Raw genomic sequence first — 23789 nt, 5'->3', positions numbered from 1 at the left:
CAGGATCACACAGCTAGAAAATGACTGAGTAGATAGATCTTTTCAGGCTGAGACCAATGATCATTCCACTGCCCCTCACCATTATACCAGGGCTTATGCATTCTTTTCTAAAAAGATGGTAACTTCATAAGGAAGACATGATCATGGCCTCTTTCAGGAAGCTATACCACATCTGGATTTTCCAGAGTAGCAAAATTCATATTAAGATAGTTGTAAGCTCTTCTTTGGAGCATTGGATATGTCTTATGTTCCATAACTAGACAGATTTTCGATTGTTTCATGTCTCAACCTGATCTCATTCCAAACAAGTCAGTAAAACCGATTTGCTAACTCAGGTCTGATTTGAGGTAGCTAAATATCTAATATCCTTTTCTACTTCAACAATAACAAAATGCATGTTGAGTTCCCCTGCAAAGTTGTTTCATCATTTAGCGACCAGAGTCCCGATTCCTCCCTTTGCCAGATAGGCATCCCAAATGACTTACTTGAGTCAGATTTTGAATATTCTACCTTCTGCTTAAGTTCATTGACAATGTATATAAATAAGTGTTGGAACTCTTCATTGACTATATTTTGACTATATTTTGGTGTGTCTTTTTTTTTTCTTTTTTTTTTTGGAGACAGAGTCTCGCTCTGTCACCCAGGCTGGAGTGCGGTGGTGCGATCTCGGCTCACTGCAACCTCCGCCTCCCTGGTTCAAATGATTCTCCTGCCTCAGCCTCCTGAGTAGCTGGGACTACAGGCGCCCACCACCACACCTGGCTAATTTTTGTATTTTTAGTGGAGACAGGGTTTCACCATATTGGCCAGGCTGGTCTCGAACTCCTGACCTTGTGATCCGCCCACCTTGGCCTCCCAAATTGCTGGGATTACAAGCGTGAGCCACTGCGCCCAGCTTGGTGTGTCATTTTTAAATCAAGTTATTCCCCAAAAATATATTTGAAGTGTGGAGACATATACAATGTAACCTAACAAAAAAAGGTTCTAATCAAAAGATATAAAGAGTGATGTACACTCAGATTTTCTTACTTCATTTTTAGTCAGCTTGAGTACAGTGCTTTAAGATAAGGTGGTCCTGGCCATTTATCCTGATCCTGTCACTCAAATATATTTCAGATTATGTTAGTACTTTCATGTATGTGTTCTTTTTCTCACTCTTACTCTAGAAATGTATCTTTTAAGTATCAGTTTAATGTATGTATCAGTATTAGAAGGATCATTTGCTTTTGTGAAACCATGTTTGAAAGGTAGTTAATTCTGTGAAGAATTTGTATTTAGTGCATTTGATTTTTATTGACTGCATTTTGAGAGTGGGATATTTTATACGTTCAGTGATACATTTATTGTCAGTTTTTGATTCTAAAACTATGCCTGTTAATTGTAGACAATTTAGAAAATACATAAAAGTACTAAGAAGAAAATAAAAACATGGATCACCCCAATACTCAGGATGAGTCACAGATAAATTTGTGGGGTGATTGTTATTTTAAGTTTTTGATGTCATAATGTACTTTTCATTTTGGTATTCCCAATTATGTTTTTAAACTAAAATAGACCAAAGACACTGTAAGTTATTGGTAATTACTATTTAAAGTTGGAAATAAGGTGATACTTGTGATCTATTGCTGGACAACAAATTGTCATAAAACTGACTTCGAACCAGTTATCTCACAGTTTTCTGTGGTGTGGAATCTGAGCAGCACTTAACTGGGTCTTCTCCTTCAGGGTCTCTTACGAGGCTGCAGTCATCCCAAGGCTTATCTGGAGCCAGATCCATTTTTGAGCTCGTTGGTTGGTTGGTGCCAAGATTTTGTTTCTCATGGGCTGTTGGAGTAAGGGCTCAGTTCTTGCTGGCTGTTGGCTGGAGGCCATCCTCAGTTCTTTGCCATATGGGGCCCTTCAACAGGGAAGCTTGTTTCATCAAAGTGTGCAAACCAAGAAGGCAGGATGAAGTTTTTCATAACCTAAGTATAGAAGTGACCTCCTATCACTTTTGCCATGTTCTATTAGAAGCAAATCACTAGGTCTGTCCACATTCAAGGGCAGGGGATTACAGAAGGGCCTGATTACCAGGAGGCAGGGATCACTGAGGGCTGTCTTTGAAAACTGTCTGGCACAGTGCTAAATCAGAAAAGCTGGACTCTAATCCCTTGAATTCTTTATGTAATGAAGAGACTGGTTTAAAAATCGCTTTTGAAAAATTTCTATAGTTCTTTCCATCATTATATAGTTTAAAGCATGACACATCAAAATTCAATTTCTGGTTTAACACAATCTAGATTAGAAGAGCAGTGTTTCTTAAATACTTCACTTTACCAAAGAAGTTTACTTAAAATGTTTGGAAATGAGTAGCACAAACATCCAAGCAAAGATTGTCTATCCCAAGCCACAGGAGTTTGTCTGTCATTCGAACAACAAACAAGGTTAGAGTCCAAATGGGCATCAGTGACTCCCTAACAGGGTCAGTGGGGAGAGAGGCACTGGGAAGTTACTGAACATTCTTCAAATATGGTTGTGAGGATTGATGGCATAAATACTATTTAGGTTGGAACTCACTGGATGCTACCTCATCCTTGGTGAAATGTTGTTTTACCTCATTCCCCTTCTCTTAACACCCTTGTTTTGTTACCCTGGAGGCTCTAGGTTGCTGTCACTTGGAGATAGTAGATTCTCTCCACAGGGAATACGTAATTCCCACAGTCGGGAATATATGCTTGCTGTCATTGGCACCTAAGTACTTCTCTGCTGGCCTAGGAGCTCCCAGGAATTAACTAGCTGGTCAGCGTTAATATCTAATTCAAATTTTCCTCCAAGGAATCCCACATTTGCAGCACATGCATCTTAAAAGATCCATACTCCTTCGTGAAGCAAAGGAAATAAGCATGGCAGCAGATAAAACATGCCCCTGTGGCCTCTCCTTCCTGTCTGCATGTTTCAGTCATGGTTGGACATTTGGTTTGTGCCAGTGAGATTCCTTTTATATTCAAAGGGACTGCTTCACAATGTTCTCTTAAAAAAACTGAACTGCACAAAACACCTCATGAGCAGGGCCCTCAAAATGAAGTTTATCCATGAGATTTTATGTAAAATGAAGCCACACTGCTTAGAGATTTTGCAGGAGTCATCAGCCAACTTGCCTATGAATTATTGTTAATCTATGAACAATGGAGATAGTGCTTTTCATACCATGTACATACACCAGCTTTTAGGGGACAGAGCTAATTTCCAGTTTTTATTGCTTCTGGAGAAAAGCCAAAAGAATCCAGAAGTCATTTTGGACAGATTGACTCCTTCCTCTCTACCTTCCCTGCTTCCCCTCACCTACACATACTATTGGTAGGTACTGAAAGGAATTAGGATTTTGCAGGTCTTTCTGTGGTAGGACCTATGTTTTCTTAATTCTCAATCGACATTTTGAGTTAAGAGTTACCCCAAATTGCTGGTAAGTAAAAAGGCTTTGAGAATTACATGCCGAAGGCTACACAAGAAGTAGAGGACTCCATGTTTCTGGCTGAACTGAAAGCCCTCAGTCTTTCTACTGTACCATGCTACTTTCTGAGTGGCTATTTTTTAGATTTATTTTCTGTCCTGGCCCGTATCTTATTGATTAGTTTCTTGCCTATTTGTTCCTAATGTGAGTGCTTTAGCAATTTAACAGACACTAAAAATATATTCTTCCTTATCCTGCTTCCCCACCACCACCAACAACAACAAAAAAAGGAAAGCAACAAAGCACATATTTTTTATTTTTTATTTTTTTTGAGACAGAGTCTCGCTCTGCCACCCAGGCTGGAGTGCAGTGGCTCAATCTCGGCTCACTGCAAGCTCCGCCTCCCACGTTCACGCCATTCTCCTTCCTCAGCCTCCCCGAGTAGCTGGGACTACAGGCGCCGGCCACCGTGCCCGGCTAATTTTTTGTATTTTTAGTAGAGACGGGGTTTCACCGTGTTAGCCAGGATGGTCTCGATCTCCTGACCTTGCGATCCGCCCACCTCGGCCTCCCAAAGTGCTGGGATTACAGGCGTGAGCCACCGCGCCCAGCCAAGCACATATTTTTTAAACATGGAATTCACCTAGTTTATGCAAAGAGTACCTCCCTGACAGCTAAATGTGGGGAAAGATTAGAAAGAGAAAAGCAGAAAAAATTCTTTTGCAAAGAAAAAGAGAAAGGTAGAAGGATTTAAAATAGCTACTGGGAAGCAACAAGAAATGTGGGTCTTTGACATGATGTAAATTCAAAATGCACAATTGATTTATGCTCAGCTTTGCAGGAAAATTTTTGGCTTTAGAGGATAATATGAAAACACTGTTTAGGATTAGGCTGAATTATGTTTTCAACAGGATGGAGGAGTCCATCCTCTGTGCCAAGAGTTGGTGATGTTGGCTGATAGTTTCCTCTTATCTCTTTGATATGTGGTACTTGAGTCTCTTAAGACCAAGGATGGCCTTTGGAGGAAAGTGCCTTTTTCTTCCCGGCTGCCAGTTAGAAAGCTGTTCCAAAACCATATTTATGACTATAAGTGCCAGAGCTATAACAGTATATGATGTGCACTTACCAACAGGCTGGTGAAAAAATAGTAGGGAAGAATGATCATCTGATTGTAGTTCACATTCTTGAACATATGTTTGACAATGTAAAATAAATTTTATCTATTTTTCTGCTGGGCTTATAATACTGCAGAAACCTCCTATCATCTTTGTCAATTGCCTTCCCTCTATGGCCTCCCTGGGAAGCAGATGCACTACAGCGATTGACTACATACCTGGTCACTCCTGTTGTTTATTAATGGACCCAAATGATGGTTACCAAACAATTGCTGGTAAGAAAAACCACCTTATCCCAATGCAACTCTACACAGTGCTCTCTTTTAGTTTTTAAACCTAAGATTCCTCAGTCATCCTGTCTCAAAGCTTGAGTTTCTATATTAAGAAGTGTTTTTAAAATAATCAGAAGACAGATGAAGATTTAGAAACATGCAAAAATGATCTGGACATGCTAGATTGTTAACCTACAAATAAAAAGTAAAATTTACTAAGTCTTATACATTTGGGAATAGGAAAATGAAATGCAGGATATAAGATAAATTTATCCACAGCATAGGTAAGAAAAAAAAGGAGTTATAGTTGACAGCTCAAGTGAAGTGAGTTGGTGATGTGGCTATCAAATGATTTTGAGCTGCATTAATGGAAATATAGTGCTCAGCAGGGGGTGTGGGGAAGGAAGTTCTGTTCCACTGTGGTACCTCATTATAAGATATGGGCAACTGGCCAGCTTCTACAGGCAAGGGACCAGGAAGCAACTCAAAACCATATTGGAAATGGACATAATGTGGAAAAATAAGATTTTATGTAATTTTTAATATAAACAACTGCAATTTAATTATTGCAAGGAAATCTGTTTTGCAAAGGAATCTACAAAGTTTATATACTGCACACATTAATTATAACAGATCAGGGAAATCCGGTTAACGTGTTAATTATCACAACTTTGGTGAATAAATTTATTTAACCTTTAAGTGAGTTAACAAGAATTACTTTACAACTAATATTCATTTTTTATAACAAACAAACATAGTCTCAAAATTATTGTTAGTACACTTGGAAAATATTAAAACCTCCATGTATTGTAGGAACACTCTTTGTACTTTTTAGGCAACAGATTTAGGAACCTGACAATAACCAGATAGAGAATATGTACAGAGTTAACTTAAATTCCGTGGTAATCAGAAGGTAGCCATTCTCTATTTCTCTCATATTTCTCCCCATCCCCCAAGAAAGGGATAATGGTCGGCTCAGTGGTTCACCCTTAAGAGAACAGTCTTTTCTAGATTTCGATTAACATTCACAATTGTGACTGATTACAATTATTTTACCTGGGCTGAATAAGATCATTTGAGCTTATAATAATCATGGTTTTCCTGTAATGCAGGTATTATAGCCCATTTTAGAGACCAGAAAAAAGAGAGGTTAAATAAACTGCCCAAGGTCACATAGTAACAGAACCAAACCCAAGTCTCTCTGACTTTAATGACTCTGTAGCTTTCTGGATATTTGAAGGACCACCAATGGGTAGAAGACAAGTTTTTATTTCATCATAAGGAAGAATTTTTTATTCATTACATCTGTTCTTAAGATGGCTGCCTTGAAAGTATCTGCCTTGCCAGATAATGTACAGGACACCCAGGTAAATTTGAATTTCAGATAAACACTAAAAAAACTTTTAAAGTGTATGTCCCACATACTGCATAGGGAATTCCTATGCTAAATATTATTTATTGCTTATATGAAATTTAAGATTAGACATTCTACTTTTTTTTTTTTTTAGAGACAGTGTCTTGCCCTTACACCCAGACTGGAGTGCAGTGGCCGATCTCGGCTCACTGCAACCTCCGCCTCCCGGATTCAAACGATTCTCCTGCCTCAGCTTCTCGAGTAGCTGGGATTACAGGCACATGCTCTCACGTCCAGCTAATTTTTGTATTTTTAGTAGAGACTAAAATACCATGTTGGCCAGAATGGCATCAAACCCTTGACCTCAAATGATCCACCTGCCTCGGCCTCCCAAAGTGCTGGGATTACAGGCGTGAACCACCATACCCAGTCAATTTGTATTTTTATTTGCTAAATCTGTCAATCAATCCTGCTTGAGAAAGATTGTATTTCCAGGTGCTGGTAATCGAAAATATCAGTGCTCCCATGGAGATGTGGTATTGAGGATCTGAGATGGGTTGTGATTTCATCATCTTCATGGCTGTCTCCTTTGAGTCCAGAGCTGGGCTAGGTGTAGGGGGAAAATGAATGACTCTACAGTTCTTGGCTGTAAGGAACAGCAACTCTTTAAAGTTTTCTTTCCATTCCTTGTTTTTTATTCCTTTGGCAGGATCACCTCACTGCTCACCAGCTTCTGGTAGGTATATGGGACAGTGGAGGGTACAAAAGAGAACAACAAATTACTCCTTATGAAGGTTTCTTGAACTATGTTGGTGGGGATCCTTGGAAACACATCTCTATAAAGGATTGTGTTTCTGTCAAGAATTCTAGAATTTTTAACCCCCAAGATGCAGCATGTTAAATATATTTTGTTTTGTCCCAAAAGAATAAGGCATTGGGAGTGTTTTTCTTAGAGATGGGATTTATGACAGCTTCTGCAAGATCCTCCAACTCACACAAGACAAGTTAAAAGTTGGCCCTATTTTGAAGTTGATAAAACCATCGCTCTGGAAATATTTCTTAAAGTTTCTGAATAAAACACTTTAGGAAAATTCTTCTTTAGTGGATATCTTATAGCACATGGTATTAACGACCTGTCCCATGAAATTCATTAAGAAGTGGCTTCATGCTGAAAATTGACAAATAATGAAAGTTCAACTGAGGCCCCTTTCAAATGTGGTTCTCCCACACAGTGTGATCTGTTTACTGGAGACTGTTGTGAAGACTGTAAATACAATTCCCGTCTGGGTGCCGGAACAGAACACAGGCTGCCCAGGGCCTGAAGAATCAGTCCCGTATGTGTTCCATGTAATTATGTGTCTGTAGACATATTTCTAGGTTACAATTGTGAGAAATGCTTGAAAACGTTCCAGTAGAAGCGGAGACCAAAACTATGATATTTTTGCAAAACCAATATGTAAGTAAAATACCTGATTTTATGAAATGCTTTCGTTATTTTAACTGGTGGAAACCTGCCTTCCCTCAAAATAAGACTGTAAGAGTCTGACAATACAAGAGAGAATTTTTAAAAATACAGTCTTACAGTGGAGAAAGCTTTTCTTTTGTTTTTTTTTTTGAGACAGGGTCTTACCCTGTCACCCAGGCTGGAGTGCAGTGGCGCAATCTCAGCTCACTGCAACCTCTGCCTCTCGGGCTCGAGTGATTCTCATGCCTCAGCCTCCCGAGTAGCTGGAACTACAGGCATGCACCACCATGCTCAGGTAATTTTTTGTATTTTTAGTGGAGACATGGTTTTGCCATGTTGCCCAGGCTGGTTTGAACTCCTGAGCTCAGGCAATCCACCTGCCTCAGCCTCCCAAAGTGTTGGATTAGAGGCCTGAGCCACCATATCTGGCCAGCAGGGAAAGCTTTTCTAAGCAAGATGCAAAATCCAGGAACCATGAAGGAAAGATGGATAAATGTCTGCCCACCAAAAATGCCACAAAGTCAAAAGACAAACTGGGGGAAATAGTTGCATTATAATAGCAAAGGGAAAAATTTTCCTAATTAACACAAAAATACAATTTATATTAAGTAGTATAAATGGCTCTTGCTACTGAAATTTAAGAGTTATAAGACCACATTTCTCCCCTAGTAGTTTGGCAAATGTAGAAAAGTTTGGCTGTACACATCACATTGGTGAGAACAAGCGGGTGCAGGCCTCCTATGCTGTTGCCAGGAGTGCAAGTTGAAGTGGCCTTTTTAGGAGACAATTTGACAATGTTTATCAGAGCTTTAAGTGCACATACCTTTTGACCTGGCAATACTGCTTCTGGAAATGTACCCAACAAGAATGTGCGCTAACCTAGAACAATTTTCCTGGAAAAATATATTCCCCTCATCAGACCCACGTTGCTTTGCCAACCAAAGCCCCAAGTGGTAAAATAACATTGCCTTGGGGAAGAAATAGAAGGAAATGCAGAGCACAAGAACGATGTCCTTGGTTTCAAGCCGGCCAGGTTGCTGGTCAACCTGAGCTGGCGTCTAGAGCAAGTATGCAGTTTGTGAACTTAATTCCATACAGAGAGCTGGTCTAGAAGTTACTTGGGACACCGTATTTCCTTTTTCCTTTTCCTTTTTTTTTTTTTTGAGATGGAGTCTCCCTCTGTCGCCCAGACTGGAGTGCAGTGGCGTAATCTCGGCTCACTGCAAGCTCCGCCTCCTGGGTTCACGCCATTCTCCTGCCTCAGCCTCCCAGGTAGCTGGGACTACAGGTGCCCGCCACCATGCCCGGCTAATTTTTTGTATTTTTAGTAGAGACAGGGTTTCACCATGTTAGCCAGGATGGTCTCGATCTCCTGACCTCGTGATCCACCCGCTTCGGCCTCCCAAAGTGCTGGGATTACAGGGGACATTGTATTTCCATATAGAGGGAGGGGATCCCTATCACACTGAATCCTCTTGGAAAGAGTGGCATTTGTGACACTCTAGGATTCTTCCTTTATGTTTTGCTCTTTCCCCTTTGAGCCCCATGTTCCCTGCTCCTCCAGGATGATGTGGCCTTCACTCCCTCTTGGGACCATGGCTTCCTTCATATATGGCAGGCAGTTCTCCAAGCACACTCCCACCCCTCCAGTCCTCTGTACTCTTCCACCCTCAGCAAGATGCTGGGCCCTGTTAGTCCTATACCAAGGTAGCTGCTCCACCCCCTCCCGCTCGGGAATTCTTAGGCCCTTGCACCCTCTTGCCCAGGAGTGTTTTCCTTTTTAGTTCACATTCGTCTCAGCCAGATACAAATGGGAGCTGCAAACACCTGGAATGAAGTCACTGCTGATATGTCCATTAAATCCTAAGGCCCCCAAGAGGCCCAGGGAGGCTCTTGCTTCACCAGCTTCTCCTCGAACGTTGCCTCTTCTCAACTTTTTAAAAATGTCTTAATATTATTGTTAATAAGCAATTCATTTACATGATTCAAAAGTCAATACTGTAAGTAATGTGTACCTGAGAAGTCTTAGTTCCGCCTCTCTCATTTTATTCATTTTCTGTTCTTCTAATGGTTCTTGATATGAATGTGTGTGTGTATACATACAAATAAAGTAAGTCATAACACAGATTATGCTAAATTTTATCCCCCTTTCTTACGCCCAAAGTGTTTGAATATGATATAAACTATACTCCACCTTGGTTTTTTGCACTTAAAAATATCTGGTCATATATATTTTTAAAATTTTAATTGTGGTAAATACACAGAACATAAAATGTACCAAATTAATCATTTTTAAAGGTACAGCTCAGTGGTATTAAATCCATCCACGTGGCTGTGCAACCATCATCACCATTTATCTTCGTAACACTTCCATCTTGCAAAACTGAAACTCAGTACCCATTAAACAACAACTCCACATGTTCTCCTCCCCACAACCCCTGGCAACCACCATTTACTTTCTATCTCTATCAGTTTGACTCCTGTAAGTACATATATAAGTAGGATCATACAGTATTTGTCTTTTTGCTATTGACTTAGCATAAAGTACTTGAGACTCATCCATGTTACAGCACCTGTCAGAATTTTCTTCCTTTTTAAGGTTGAATATTCTGTTGTATGTATAAGGCCACACTTTCTTTATCTATTCATCTATCAGTAGATATTTGGGTTGCTTCCACCTCTTGGCTATTATGAATAATGCTGATATAAACATGGGTACACAGATATTTCTGAAACCTTTCTTTGAGTTCTTTTGGATGTCTACTCAGAAGTAGAATTGTTGGCTTATATGATAAATCTTTTTAAAATGTTTTAAAGAACCTCCACACTGTTTTCCATAGTGGTGGCTGTATCATTTTATATTCCCGCCAATGGTGCACAAGTTTCCAAAAATAGCACTAGTTATTTTCTGGATTTTTTGATTTGTTTCATTTTTGATAGTAGCCATCCTAATGGGTGTGAGGTTTCATTGTGGGTTTGATTTGCCTTTCTCTAGAAATGGCTGATATTAAGAATCTTTTCATGTGTTTGTTGACCATTTTGTCCTTAGCCTTTGCCTATTACAGACCTTGAATACCTTGCCAGCTTCAGCAGTAACAGAAACATTTGGGCCCCCTTCTTTAGGCCACATGTCTACTTGTAATAGGGAATATACCAGTAATATTTCATTTCCCTACTTCTTTCTGCTGAATGTGTAAAATCGTCATCTGCTTCTGAGGTTAGTTCTTGCCATTTCTACAAGCTGTAAAGACACTGCTGAATCATGTCTTTACTACCTTAACTCTCTTTACTTTCTGTCTGACACACTCCTCCAGATTCTGCACTATGTGGGCACCCTAGAGAGGGAGAGACAAGTCAGTAAGTTCTGGGTCTCCTGAAGACATCCATTGTTTAAACAAACCCTGTCAATGAAAGGTTCGCTAATCAGGCCTAGATCTTTTGTTATCCTTCTGCTTCTCCTCTGCCAGGCTTCACCTGCATCTTCCACTGGAGGATGTTTATTGGATATTCCCTTGTAGATGATCAATACTTCCACTTTCGCCAACTCTTGCATTCTGAAACTACCTAATCAGGCTCCAGTTAATTTGTGCTCATCTTTTCTATCTTCCTTTCCCAATATCCCTAAATCAGTGGTTCTCAACTTTGGCCGTAGATTGGCATTGGCTGGGTAGATTTTTTAAAAAGACTGATGTCTAGGCCTCACCCCCAGAGGCTTTTACTTAATTGATTTAACTGTAGCCAGAGCATGGGGATTCTAATGTGCAGCCAGTGTTGAGAACTACTGACCTACATTTTTGGAAAAATTAATCTTATTAATGAATGTTATTAATAAATCTTATTCACTCTCTATTATAACTTAAAAGGCTTGTCTCAATAGTATCCTAGATTGGGCTATCTCTGGGGTAATCACCACACTTAGTTCTCTAAGGTTTTATCCTCTGTTAATTATTATTTGCACTTCAGGCTCTCTGATCCAATCACAAATCCCCTTTCCTTCTTACAGCTGTGAAAGCAATGTGTCTCTCTTTTTACCCTTCATATTTCTCTAGCCTGTCAGGAACAGGGTAGAAGAAAATATCTTTCCTACTTCACCCTCAAACGCCTTCTACAAGCAGGAACACATATTGGCAAATATTTGGTTCAAGGCTTGTTGGAAAACCTTTGGAGGCTGATTTCTGTAATTCTAGAATTCTACTAAAAATTATCTGAAGATATGCCAGCTGGTGAATGCTATGTTAAAGATACATATGCAGCTGGAGAGGCAAGATAATTATGAGACTAGCAGCAAAATGAGTAGAAACAATAGTGGGGAAGATTAGCAATTTAAAATGCGTAGAAACTAAGTCAATTTATCTCTCTTTGGAAACTTCAGAACCCTTTGCTGTTAGGTCAACTTATGGAATCACTCTCACTATGTACCACTTCTAGAATCTGTGACTGTTGGAATTCTCATTCCTTAAACTCAAGGTGCTATTGAAAGTCATCCAATTATTCTACTATGAAGAGGTAAACATAGTAAACATTTTCCCTTGATACCAGTTAGGGTTTGTGTAGATCTGCTTAGGAGAAAGACCTTTTCTCCAATGACTTCAATCTGTAGTCCTATGAGCTGCTTGGTGAAAATTGTCTTAAGTTCCAACGGTGGGACTGCTTCATGTTGTTTGGGTCATACAAAGACAGGAGGTGTGGTAACAGACAAGCCTCTAAGCAAGAAGTCATAGGGCTAGACCTTACCAAGGAGTCAGAAGTCAACATGATTTTGTATAAACTGCAATTATTCAAGTGCAATTAACCTGCTATAACTGGAGCCCTTCAACTTCCTGGAAGGAGCAAAGGATTGTCATAACCTGCCTAGTTCACAGACCCTGCCATGCCTTTGTGAGGCTTTTCTTAGTGCCCTAACCTCTTAGTTACCTAACCTTATCAGTTTACTGTTTAACTCTTGATAGTAGAATAATTGGATGACTTTCAACAACATATTGAGTCGTTTTCCAAGAATCCCGTTGATAAGCTTATCCACTGATGTCCACCTGCCAGCCTTCCTGTCTACTCATGAATTGATCATCACTATGCCTAAAGGACAACCCCAACTCTGCAGGTTAGATACGCTCAACAGCCTACCTGTGTGGCCCCAGACATCGAGTTCCTGCCTCCAACTGGGCTTCTTCCCAGGACATATCACTGTGTGTTGTTCCTCAGTACCTACCTCATTTTAATGAGTCAGCCTGGTCTCAGGCCCCAGCCTTGCCTGGCCTCATCCTACCATAGGTCTACAAGCTCATGCCTGACTTCAGTGGTGGTAAAGATCATCAATGTGGAGCAAGACTTTAGAGTTCAGGTTCAAATTATGCTCTGCTACCTGCTAACAGTGAGGCTTTTCCAAGCCTCATTTTTCTCAGGCACAAAAATTGAGAATGAACAGAAATTACCTCATGGAATTGCTATGAGGTTTAAACGAAACAGTCCATGGAAAGCACTTAGCGCAATGCCTAACATATTTTAAGTGCTCAATAAATACAATACATGTTATCTGCATTATTTCAGTTGCAAAAAAGATAAACATACTCAGTTTAGTTCAAGAAACAGTGGGGCTTGTTGAAAGGCTACAGATAAATTTCACAGAAGCCAGTTTCTATGTAGTAAGGACAGACGGATGTCCAGGAAATGGGAAGTCACAGACAAACACTCCCTGACTCTCTGATTCTGACTCTGTCTCTCTGTCATTTCTGCTTCTTGCTGCCTGTTGACTTCTCTCTACTGATTCTCTGAGTACCTTTTTTCTCAGCTTATTCACATCCTGTGGTAGACTGCTAGTTGTTCTCCAATATCCATTCTTTTTTTCTTCCTTTAACAATAGAGCCCTTTTGTTTAGTTGGACACATGGCCTCCTTGGTAAACATTATATTTTCTGGACTCCCTTGCAGCTAGGTGTGGCCACTCAATCAAGTTCTGGATTCATGTACACGTGGCATATGTAACTTTGTCGTCATAGGAGAGGACAGCCTCCTTTCTGCATCCTTTTGACTGCGACATAAGTATAGTAGTAAGCTATTTTGGACTGAGCCACCCTAACAATGAGTAGGCCAGAAGTCTAGGTCCCCAGCAATGGGAAATTGCTATCTCAAGTCTGGGTTTGAGAAAAACAATATCTCCTACCTTTTTTGAGGCATTTTATTTTGTCTTTAATACAGTGGTTGAATCTGTGTCCTAACAGATGAATCATTTACTCTCAGGGGCTTGGGTAGCTTTGCCCTCTCTTGTCCCCAAATCAATATCACAAACACTCATCATTGTCCAACTGACCCAAACATTTAGTCTTCATTTCCAAATTCTGATGAGAAGGAATCTGATTGCCCAAGCTCAGGTCAAGTATCTAGCCTGGTCTAATCATCTATAACTGAAAATAACTGGGGTTTTGGGGTTGAGTAGGGAGGAGGCAAGTCACGTGGTACAGAGAGCTGCGCCAGCCAAAGACTATTAGTGTCGTAGGTTCACTGATAGTAGGATATAGAAGAGATAATAATTACTGGCTTGCCTAAACCCATGAGGTGTTATATTATACAAATACATAGAAAATAAGCTTTTGTTAATTTTTTTTTAAAAAGCTTCTAACATATGTTGTGGATCAGTACATATTCTAGGCAAACCCCCAGAACCCTCTACTTCTGTAGGACTACCTAATAGTCACTGAATAAAATGAACATCCTGCACAGATAAAGATCCTGAATCATCAAAATATGCTTCAAATGTGTTTATTTACTGAGTTGACAAAGCCTAAAAAGTATACTTACAGAATTTTACAGATATGTCTAGCCCAATATTTTATCTAAGTTAATCAGAAAACTCAACTTATTCAGTTACTTTATACTCTGCAAACTTAAGTTACCCAAGATGTTATCTGTGAAGTTGTTTAGCTGACATTGTCAAAATCTTTTTATGATATGTAACTAAATTGGTTGCAATTTGTACATTTTACTTCCATAATTTCATACTTAGTTTTAAGTGTCATACTTAAACTATATATCAATATCAAGGAATAATGTGAGATTATTGGAGATATAGTCTCTGAGATGTTCCTTCTCAGCGAAGCCATTTGATTTCTACCAAGCCTATACAGCAGCTTTTCCAAAGGTGTGTTCTGCAAACCACTGGTACTCATAGATATCACAGGACAGAAGGAATTCCATTGTAAAATAAATTTGGAAAAGATGCTACAAGTTATATTTCCCTGCATGTTATGCAAGTATATGCTGCAAGTTATATTTCCCTGTTAGAGTCTCATAATGCTATGTGTAATGAAGGCTCTGAGACGTCCGGCTGAACCAACACATGTGACATTTGTTGAACATTGTTTAATCCCATTTTTCCTCAAAATTTTACACCTTGGAAAATGCTGTGTACATGTGTGTACTGCAACAGGCAGGGCAAATGCAACAATGAGGCCATGGGCAGAATTTTAAGAAACAGAGGCCAAAGTAGCTTAAGCAGGGATGAAGTTGCTCAAGAAAGACAAATTTTTAAGCCATAAAGGACTATATACATGTCTAAATAGAGCTAAAAAGTGTGAAGGGACATATATTTTAATTCACCACCAGGGTTATGGCCCTGCCTAAAAACACAGACATTTGTCTAATACCTTATCATTTACAGGGCAACTACAGATGTATATAAAGTACACTTAATCCTCATATTAACCCCATGATTTGAAGTGTTATTCTATTTTTTAAAGGAGAGAGGTAAATGTTAGAGTGGTTAGGGACTGGGCCTAGGACATGAGGACCTACAGCAAGGAAAAGATAAAGGTGAGATTACCCTGCAAAAGAAAGGCTGTCTTTAAATAAGTTTGGAGAGGCTCAATACACCATAGATCGTTGACCATTCTAAACTATTGTCAGTAGAAAAACTCCTTGGCCTTAGATTTCACCAAACCTATTTGCTTGCAACACATTTGTTTAAGGTTATTTTTTTTCCACATTAATTTTCTATCAACTTTCTAGGGAACATACTTTGAAAATAGTTGCTCTGGATCATTGATTTCTTACTGGCCAAATACAAGAATTACCATGGCCAAGAACTTCCCATAAATCATGGCCTATTAGTCAGACATTCCTGGAACTGGATTAAGGTTTACCTTTGTGGTTTATATAAAGAACACCCTTGCCAAGTAATTAATATGCCCTGATCTCCTTCCCCACTGCAATTTGCCCAAATTACTCGGGTGTAACTTAGCTTATAGAGGTTTTCCTCTCGTGCGTGGTTTCCAAGAATGGAGCCAGGTTGGTGCCTGTGCCACAGGTTGCTTAAAACATTTGGAATCTTATTTACCTTCTGGAAAGTAAATGGGAAGTATGGGTCAAACTTTAAAAATGAATACTCCAGATGAAAAGAAACTGATAATCATACCCAGATGTTAATTTAGTGAATGAATCTCATGTGATGCCATGGCAATGGCAAATTCCAGTGTTTGGTGGACCAGTGTGGGGAATGTTTAAAGTCTTCCTGACTCCAGTTAAAAGCCAAGAGTCGTTTGTTGGGAAGGTCTTGCTTCTTTCGGTTGCCATTTTTAAGTAGACCAATCTCCAGCCAGTCTATAGAAGTCATTATAAACACATCGAAGGATTACTCCAGGAAGGGTACCTAAGAGCATATTGTAAAAATGCAAAAACACAAAGACATACAAGCTACGATCTTCACCTTAAAAGCATTTTTGGAGAGAAAAGTTGATGTCATTTAATTGATTTTGATTTAAACTTTCCTCTAATGCATTTTCATTCTGGGTGACTAACTGAAGAAAAGAGGGGCAACTTTGAGGGAATATTTACACCCTCAATCTTTTAAATGTTTTAAAATTAAAATCCACAGTTCAATTATTTCTTCTGTTCTTTTTATGTTTTCTCTCCCATTCATGGTTGACACAGATAGTATGGCATATTATTAAGTCTTCAGCTCCTGTGAGCCTTAGTTTTCTCTAGAGGATGGGGCCAGAAATTGTTTAAGGTTTCCTTGGATCTATGATTTTAGTGTAGTTCCTGGCCATGGTAGATACTGGATAAATAATTGTTGAATAATTCTGTATACTTAGTCACATATTTTAACCTCTACCAAATACAATAGTTCTGCTATCTGGCAGATCCAGGTTAATACCTTGGCTCCACAATTTATTAGTTCCGTGAACTTGAGCAAATTACCCTGCCTAAGGCTTTTTGGCCATATCTATTATATGGAAAGAAAGTGCTCACCTCTTTAGGTTAGTAGAGGATGAGACGAGTTGGTCTCCACAACTCTCAGGGTAATGTCTTTGATACAGCAAGCATGCAACAAATAGTTGCTGGTATTACCATATTAATAGACACTTATAAGAAATAAGTATCAGTAACAACAGATCCATGGGAATTTCCACAGACAGGAATTTCCACAGAGCTAGAACCATTCTCTTTATGGGTTCTTGTCTGCCTCAGATGGCATCCATTACAGTGGGGAATGTGTTCATAGTTAGAAAGTTTTGCTATCTCCATGCTCCTAGTTCCTATAAAATCACTTGCCTCATTGTGAATGTTCCTCATCTCCACCCCACCTTCTCCATCCCTACCCCACAGTCTCTGCCTTACCATCATCTGGCTGACTCCTGTACATTCCATTCTTGCCAGCTTTGTAACCTGCCCTTTCCTGTTCAGGGCACTTTCCTGATCATGGCACACTGCCTACGCTCTGTCCCTCTTCTCAGGCTTTCCCACTGAATGTGAGTTGCTTGACCATTTTGATTTTGACTATTTTATTCACCACTCCATCCCAAGAACCTAAGCACATAATAGGTGACCAAAAAATATTTGCTGAATAAACAAATAAGGTATTCATTTCTGTTCCTGCTTTTAAGACAACTTGGTTTCAGATGAATGCTTCAAAATACTAAGATAGCCAAGTGTCAGGTCTTTTCAGTGTTAGATAAGTTCCAGGATGTGGATTATCCAAAGACTACGTGGTGAACTCTATAGCACCCTTCATGCTTATGTTTGAAAATGGTTGCTGTTTTAGGAATTCAAAAGATGAAGCTACATTTTAAATTATGACTCAGAAAGAAATGGTCAGGTTTTTCATTTCTCCATAACTTTCTACACCCTTTATCAGATATGGCACATCAGTAGTCCTCTCCAACTAATGCATAGCATATCTCTTTTTTATCATGTCATCAAAGAACTAGAGGTTGGATAAACATTTGAACTTCAATGGCTTGCTTCTTGCATTGTAAAGTAACCACTTAGGTGCAACTTAAGGTTATTCTGTACCATTTATAAACCAACAAGATGATGAAATGTCCTGAGGCTGCAAAAAGTAGCTGAGAGTAAACTGCAAGACAGATCTGTTTTAAAATACAGGGTCTTCCTTCCCTTTGACAAGGAGAAGAAATGTCAGCTATCTGTAAGTCTGGCTCTTATGGTTGTTAAAACTGATGCGGGGATGACCACCAAATTTATTTCATTAAAATCACCTGAAACTTCTTTTAATATCTGTGTCTAAAAGAGTTTCATTCTTTGGAGACTACATTATGAAGTACATTTGTTTGAAAGCTAATTCCAAAAGAACACATTTTGGCTTGGCTCATCTTCAATGTAATAAATAACCTAAAAAGAATCACTAATGTCATATTTTCAGATGTTATCAAGATATTTAATATACAAATAAGTAGAATTTTTCAAAACTACTATAAGTGGTCAAGAAAATATTTATGCAGTGGTCAAATTTAATTTAAGCTACAGGTCTATGCGACAGTCTGAATGGTATTGTGAACTTAGAAATAACAGTAGAGATCTTGTCCAGGAACAATGACTTAATTTATTCACTCTTTGGTGAGTGGCTACTTTGTGCTCATTGCCTTGTGCTCATGATGTACTATTCATTCATTTATTTATAAATGCTTTCAAAAATATGCCTTGAATATAGATGTGCCAGGCACAATTCCAGATGCTGCTGATGAACAAGTCACACATGATCCCTGCCACTAAGTAGCTTACATTACATGATGGAGGGAGTTGTAAAATATAGACATATAAGAAACATGTGCTTCAGACTAATCTTCAAAGAGCAACCCTAAGATAAATAGCAAACTTTTCAACAAAAATTATGAAAGCAGAAGTTAATGGAATGATATTTTTAAGTGCTAACAGAAAACAAACCTGCTAGTCTAGAATTCTGTATTCTAAAAGAATTTTCAAAAATTATAGCAAACCAGACATTTTCAGTCAATTAGAAGTTGAGCAAAGCTGTCATTAGCAGACCTGCAATACAAGAATTACTGAAGTAAGTTCTCTGGGTTGAAAGAATAATTTTTAATTATCCCAAATAATTCCTGTTTGTAAGATACACATTAAATATAAGGACTCAGATAGGGTGAAAGTCAAAGGATGGTAAATGTATACCATGCAAACACTAACCAAAGGAAAGCTGGCACAGCTATGTTACAAACAGACAAAGTATACTTTAAGACAAAGAATAATACTAGATATATAGAGTGACATTTCATGATAAAAAGGGTCAATTCAGCAGGAAAACACAATTCTAAATGTATATGCATCTAATAATGTATCTTTAAAATATATAAAACAAAAATTGTTTAAACTAGAAAAATTCACAATCATACATGTAGATTTAAAAATACCTCTCTGTAACTGATAAAATAAGAAAACAAAAAGGCAGTATCCCAAAACTGCAGCATATATTCTTTTTCAATCAGACCTGGGAAAACCCCAAAATTATATCAGCCTTAGATGATGAGAGGGCACTTTGACTAAAGTATTGATATTAAACCAAAATATAGTCACCTGAAAATTGAATTACGATAATATATTCTGGGAGTAACATAGGCACTATGTTAAGCCTAGGGAAATCCATAAAAATGAGGTAGAGCGTTTTCCTTCAATGAACTCATACTTTAATAATAATGATAACCAAGGTTTACACAGCACTTTTTGTGTGCGAGGAACTATTTCAAATGCTTTATTTGTATTAATTCCCCCAAGAACCCAGTGAGGTGAGTTATTATCTCCCATTTTACAGACGACAAAACCGGGGCACTGAGAAGCCTATCACTTTATCAAAAGTCATCCCAGCTAATAAGTGCTATAGCTGGGATTTGAACCCAGGGTTCTGGCGCTATCCCATGTTCTTATTTCCTTTAGCCCTCTTTGAGAGCGTGCACTTCTTTTCTTACTAGGATTTAGGGTTGGATAGAAGTACTTTGGGAAGTGTACCTGGTGAGTGGGCTGGATCCCTCTCTGGGCCGGGAAAAAAAAAACCCTCCGATCCGTCTTTTAATTGCTTCTCTTCGTTTTTTTCTCTCCTATTTCTCATCACTCCAATTAGCCCAGGAAGAAGGCGGCGGCGGAGGCGGCCTGGGAGGAGCCGAGCTCGGACAACGGCACTGCCCGCGCCGGGCCCAGGAAGCTCGGAGGTCCGGCGTGCAGGAAGGGCGAGGGCCCGAGCGCTGCAGCAGCAGCCGCGGCTGCGGCTGCAGTGGTGACTAGGACCGCGTGGAGCTCGACTGGGACCCCTGCGGGGACAAGCGCGCGGGGCGCCAAGGAGCGCGTCAAATTTAAAGGGTCAAAGTGCAATGGGCAGCTTTTGATTTTGGGGGCAACTAACTGGGACATGATTGGTCGAAAAGAAGTGCCTAAACAGCAAGCTGCTTACCGCAATCTCGGTCAGAATTTGTGGGGTCCCCACAGGTATGGCTGTCTGGCGGGGGTCCGGATACGGACAGTGGTCTCAGGTTCCTGTGCTGCACACAGCCTCCTCATCACCATGGAAGGGAAGCTGTGGAGTTGGGGTCGAAATGAGAAGGGGCAGCTGGGACTTGGCGACACCAAGAGAGTAGAGGCCCCCAGACTCATCGAGGGTCTCTGCCATGAAGTGACCATGTCTGCAGCATGTGGGTGGAACCACACCTTGGCCTTGACGAAAACAGGCCCTGTGTTTGCGTTTGGGGAGAACAAGATGGGGCAGCTGGGCCTTGCCAACCAGACAGACGCTGTGCAGCCCCGCGCAGATAATGTATAACGGCCAGCCAATTACCAAAATGGCCTGTGGGGCTGAATTCAGTATGATAATGGACTGAAAAGGAAACCTCTGTTCCTTTGGGTGCCCTGAATATGGTCAGCTGGGACACAACTCGGATGGGAAGTTCATCTTTGGGGCACAGCGGATAGAGTACGACTGCGAACTGGTTCCCCCGCGACTGGCCATATTCATTGAGAAGACGAAAGACGGACAGATTCTGCCTGTACCAAACGTGGTTGTGTGAGACGTGGCCTGTGGTGCTAACCACACGTGGTCCTGGACTCCCAGGAGCGAGTCTTCTCCTGGGGCTTCGGTGGCTATGGCCGGCTCGGCCACGCAGAGCAGAAGGACGAGATGGTCCGCCGCCTGGTGAAGCTGTTTGACTTCCCTTGGCGTGGTGCGTCCCAGATCTATGCTGGTTACACCTGCTCCTTGGCCGTCAGTGAAGTGGGTGGTCTGTTTTTCCGGAGGGCCACCACCATCTCCCGTGAATCTGCCATGTACCCGAAAGCAGTGCAGGACCTCTGTGGCTGGAGAATCCAGAGCCTGGCTTGCGGGAAGAGCAGTATCATTGTGGCCGCCGACGAGAGCGCCATCAGCTGGGGCCCATCACCGACCTTCGGGGAACTGGGCTAGGGGGACCACAAGCCCAAGTCTTCCACTGCAGCCCAGGAGGTGAAGACTCTGCATCCACAGTCTTCATTTTCTCAGAGAAGGTCGCCATGGGCTACTCACACTCCTTGGTGATAGCAAGAGACAAAAGTGAGACAGAGAAAGAGATCAAGAAACTGCCAGAATACAACCCCGAACCCTCCCATGCTTCCGGAGACTCCTCTGACTCCATACCTCTGGCGGCAGCTGTCATTTCCATGTGCACTGGGACTTCGTGAAGTGAAATGAGGAATTTAAAAAAGCGAAAGTCGACCAAAGGTGCATTTTTGTTTAGACTCCTTGAGGTTCCGTTTTACAAGTGATCCAACGTTAACCACCTTTTTTTTCTATGCTTTCCAAAGTACGATTTTCCCCTTAATGTCGAATTAAAATACTTGCTCATAGTTGACTTACCATTCCTACAGAAGAGGTAGAAACTTTGAGCAATCTAGGGGTTTTTTTTTAAAGTTTTTTCTTTTTTCCTTTCCTGAATACACTCCCCAAAACACCCCCTTTCCAGTTATAATTAGCATCCGTGATCCAAGCAGATGCTACATGGAAGAGGAATCGCCATTTACTCAGAAAAAATAGTCCTTTACAGGAACCGGCAGCAGCTAGGCAAAGTCAGTCCCTGCCCGCCCGCCTCCATCCAAAATCACGCTCGCGTGCTTCGGAAGCATACGGGTCACTCCTTCCCCGCTTTTTTTTTTGCAGATCCGCCTAGGCCGGCGTCGGTTCTGTTTCTCCCCTTGGCGGCCTGTACGCCCACAGCCTTCTGGCTGCAACATAGAGAATGTGCCCTGGCCCCCCTGGTGGGGGAGGGGGGTCTGTGTTTAGCCATTTATATCTACCTCAGCTGTTAAAGAAGTCCAAATGAAAATCAGTTGGTGGTAGAACCATGGGGACTTGGGGGTGGGGCAGAGGTGGAAACATTTGTATCAGCTGAGTCGGCTTCGTGGCTTCCTGTGGAGCCCTGGCTGAGCCTTGTTACACGCACTCGCCAATTAGAGATTGATCAGCCAGGAGTCAAGTGGATTCTCTAGTCCTTGCAAGAAGGATCAGCCCTTTCCATACCAGCCTTGATCACCTTGTGCTTTGGTCTCCTTTTCTACCCCACCTGCATCCTGCCTCGCACTGGCCGTCCTGTTGCTGAGACTCGGGGTACCGTTTTGCTGACTCAGCTCCCTTTAGTCACGTTTGGTTGGCTCTGGTACTAAATAGTTGGGATTACTGAAGAGTTCCCTTCCTTGCGCGTCAGCACTGATGCTGTGGCTGCCACCCGTGTCCCCGTCAAGTGCCCGAGCTCTCTGCCGTGTGTGCTGTGCTGAGTGAGTTATGAGGTGCCTTTCCCGGAACGCTCTTCTCGCCTGGACCCAAAAGAGGGGACAGCTCTGGCTGGGGCTCTTGGTTTCCAGAGGGTCTGGACTGGTTTGGGCGCTTTAAAATAGATATTTAGTTCAGTGGTGCTTATGAGGGAGATGGGAATAGAACTTAAGTGAGTGTGAGACTTGGGTGGATGGGAAAGTTAAATTTTGGTCTCTTCAAGTGTTTTTGTTTTTTGTTTTTTTTTTTGCTTTGCTATTGTTACCGCTTGTCACTGTCTCCATGTTAAAATGCCAAAAATGATCTAGTTGTTGTTGCTCCACCCCAGTCTCTCCTTACCGTGACTCCTGCCCTTGGAGGCCACATAGCAGTGTCTGTCGCGCCAGTCCCAAGGCCCTGTGGGAGGAGACTGGCCTGCATCTCTCTAAGACTTAGTCTGAGGCCCCGCGCATCTCTTGTTCTGTGTTCAATCAGTAGTCCAGGGGAGAAGCTTCTGCCACTTCAGAGCTTTGCTAAACTAACCTAATTTGTCCAAATCACCCCAAAACCACCATTTCTGACTCAGGCTTCCATGCGATAACCTAATCCGTTTCCCTGGACAGTTCTCTTTCCTGGAACGCAGCCCAGGCACCTGTGCTTCTGGCACCCTTGAGGTCTCCCTTTGAGTCGTGGTCACCGAGAGGATTGAGGAAGCAGCACTCGAGGTCCCAGCCTTTGCAGGAGCTAGACTTAGATCTGCCGGTGGCCAGCCCCTTCTAGAACCCTAGCCAGGGTCTGGAGCAGGAAAGGGGCCTTCGAAGTGAAGACTGCCTTGTCCCACACCTCCTTTTGGCTTAGATTGCAAAATGAACTTCCTAATGGGTTAAATCCTTTAAAACAAGGAGTTGGGGAGAAGGGCGTCGTGCACTCCTAGAGAGAGGTACACAGTTGCCCTGCTGTGAACGTGTTTGGCGCTGACTCCGCAGGCAACTCACTGGTCTCCCAGCTCAGGAAAAAGAATTTGAAAGAGGCTTAGAGTGAAGGGGAATCAAAGAGGAGGTTGTGATTTGGTCGAAGGTGCCTGGTTTAGTGCTGTAATTGTCATATACATACATAAATACATATATATTTCTTGGAGTAAACATTTTAA

At 41.1% G+C, this 23789-nt stretch overlaps 1 pseudogene; it reads left to right on the top strand.

Moving 5' to 3' along the window:
• The first annotated feature begins 15408 nt into the window (after positions 1-15408).
• Positions 15409-23569, top strand: LOC100970641 (protein RCC2-like; annotated as a pseudogene).
• Positions 23570-23789: the final 220 nt, after the last annotated feature.

The sequence above is a fragment of the Pan paniscus genome, chromosome 5, assembly GCF_029289425.2.
Source record: "Pan paniscus chromosome 5, NHGRI_mPanPan1-v2.0_pri, whole genome shotgun sequence".
Classification (NCBI taxonomy): domain Eukaryota; kingdom Metazoa; phylum Chordata; class Mammalia; order Primates; family Hominidae; genus Pan; species Pan paniscus.
This window is presented reverse-complemented; position numbering and strand designations above follow the sequence as displayed.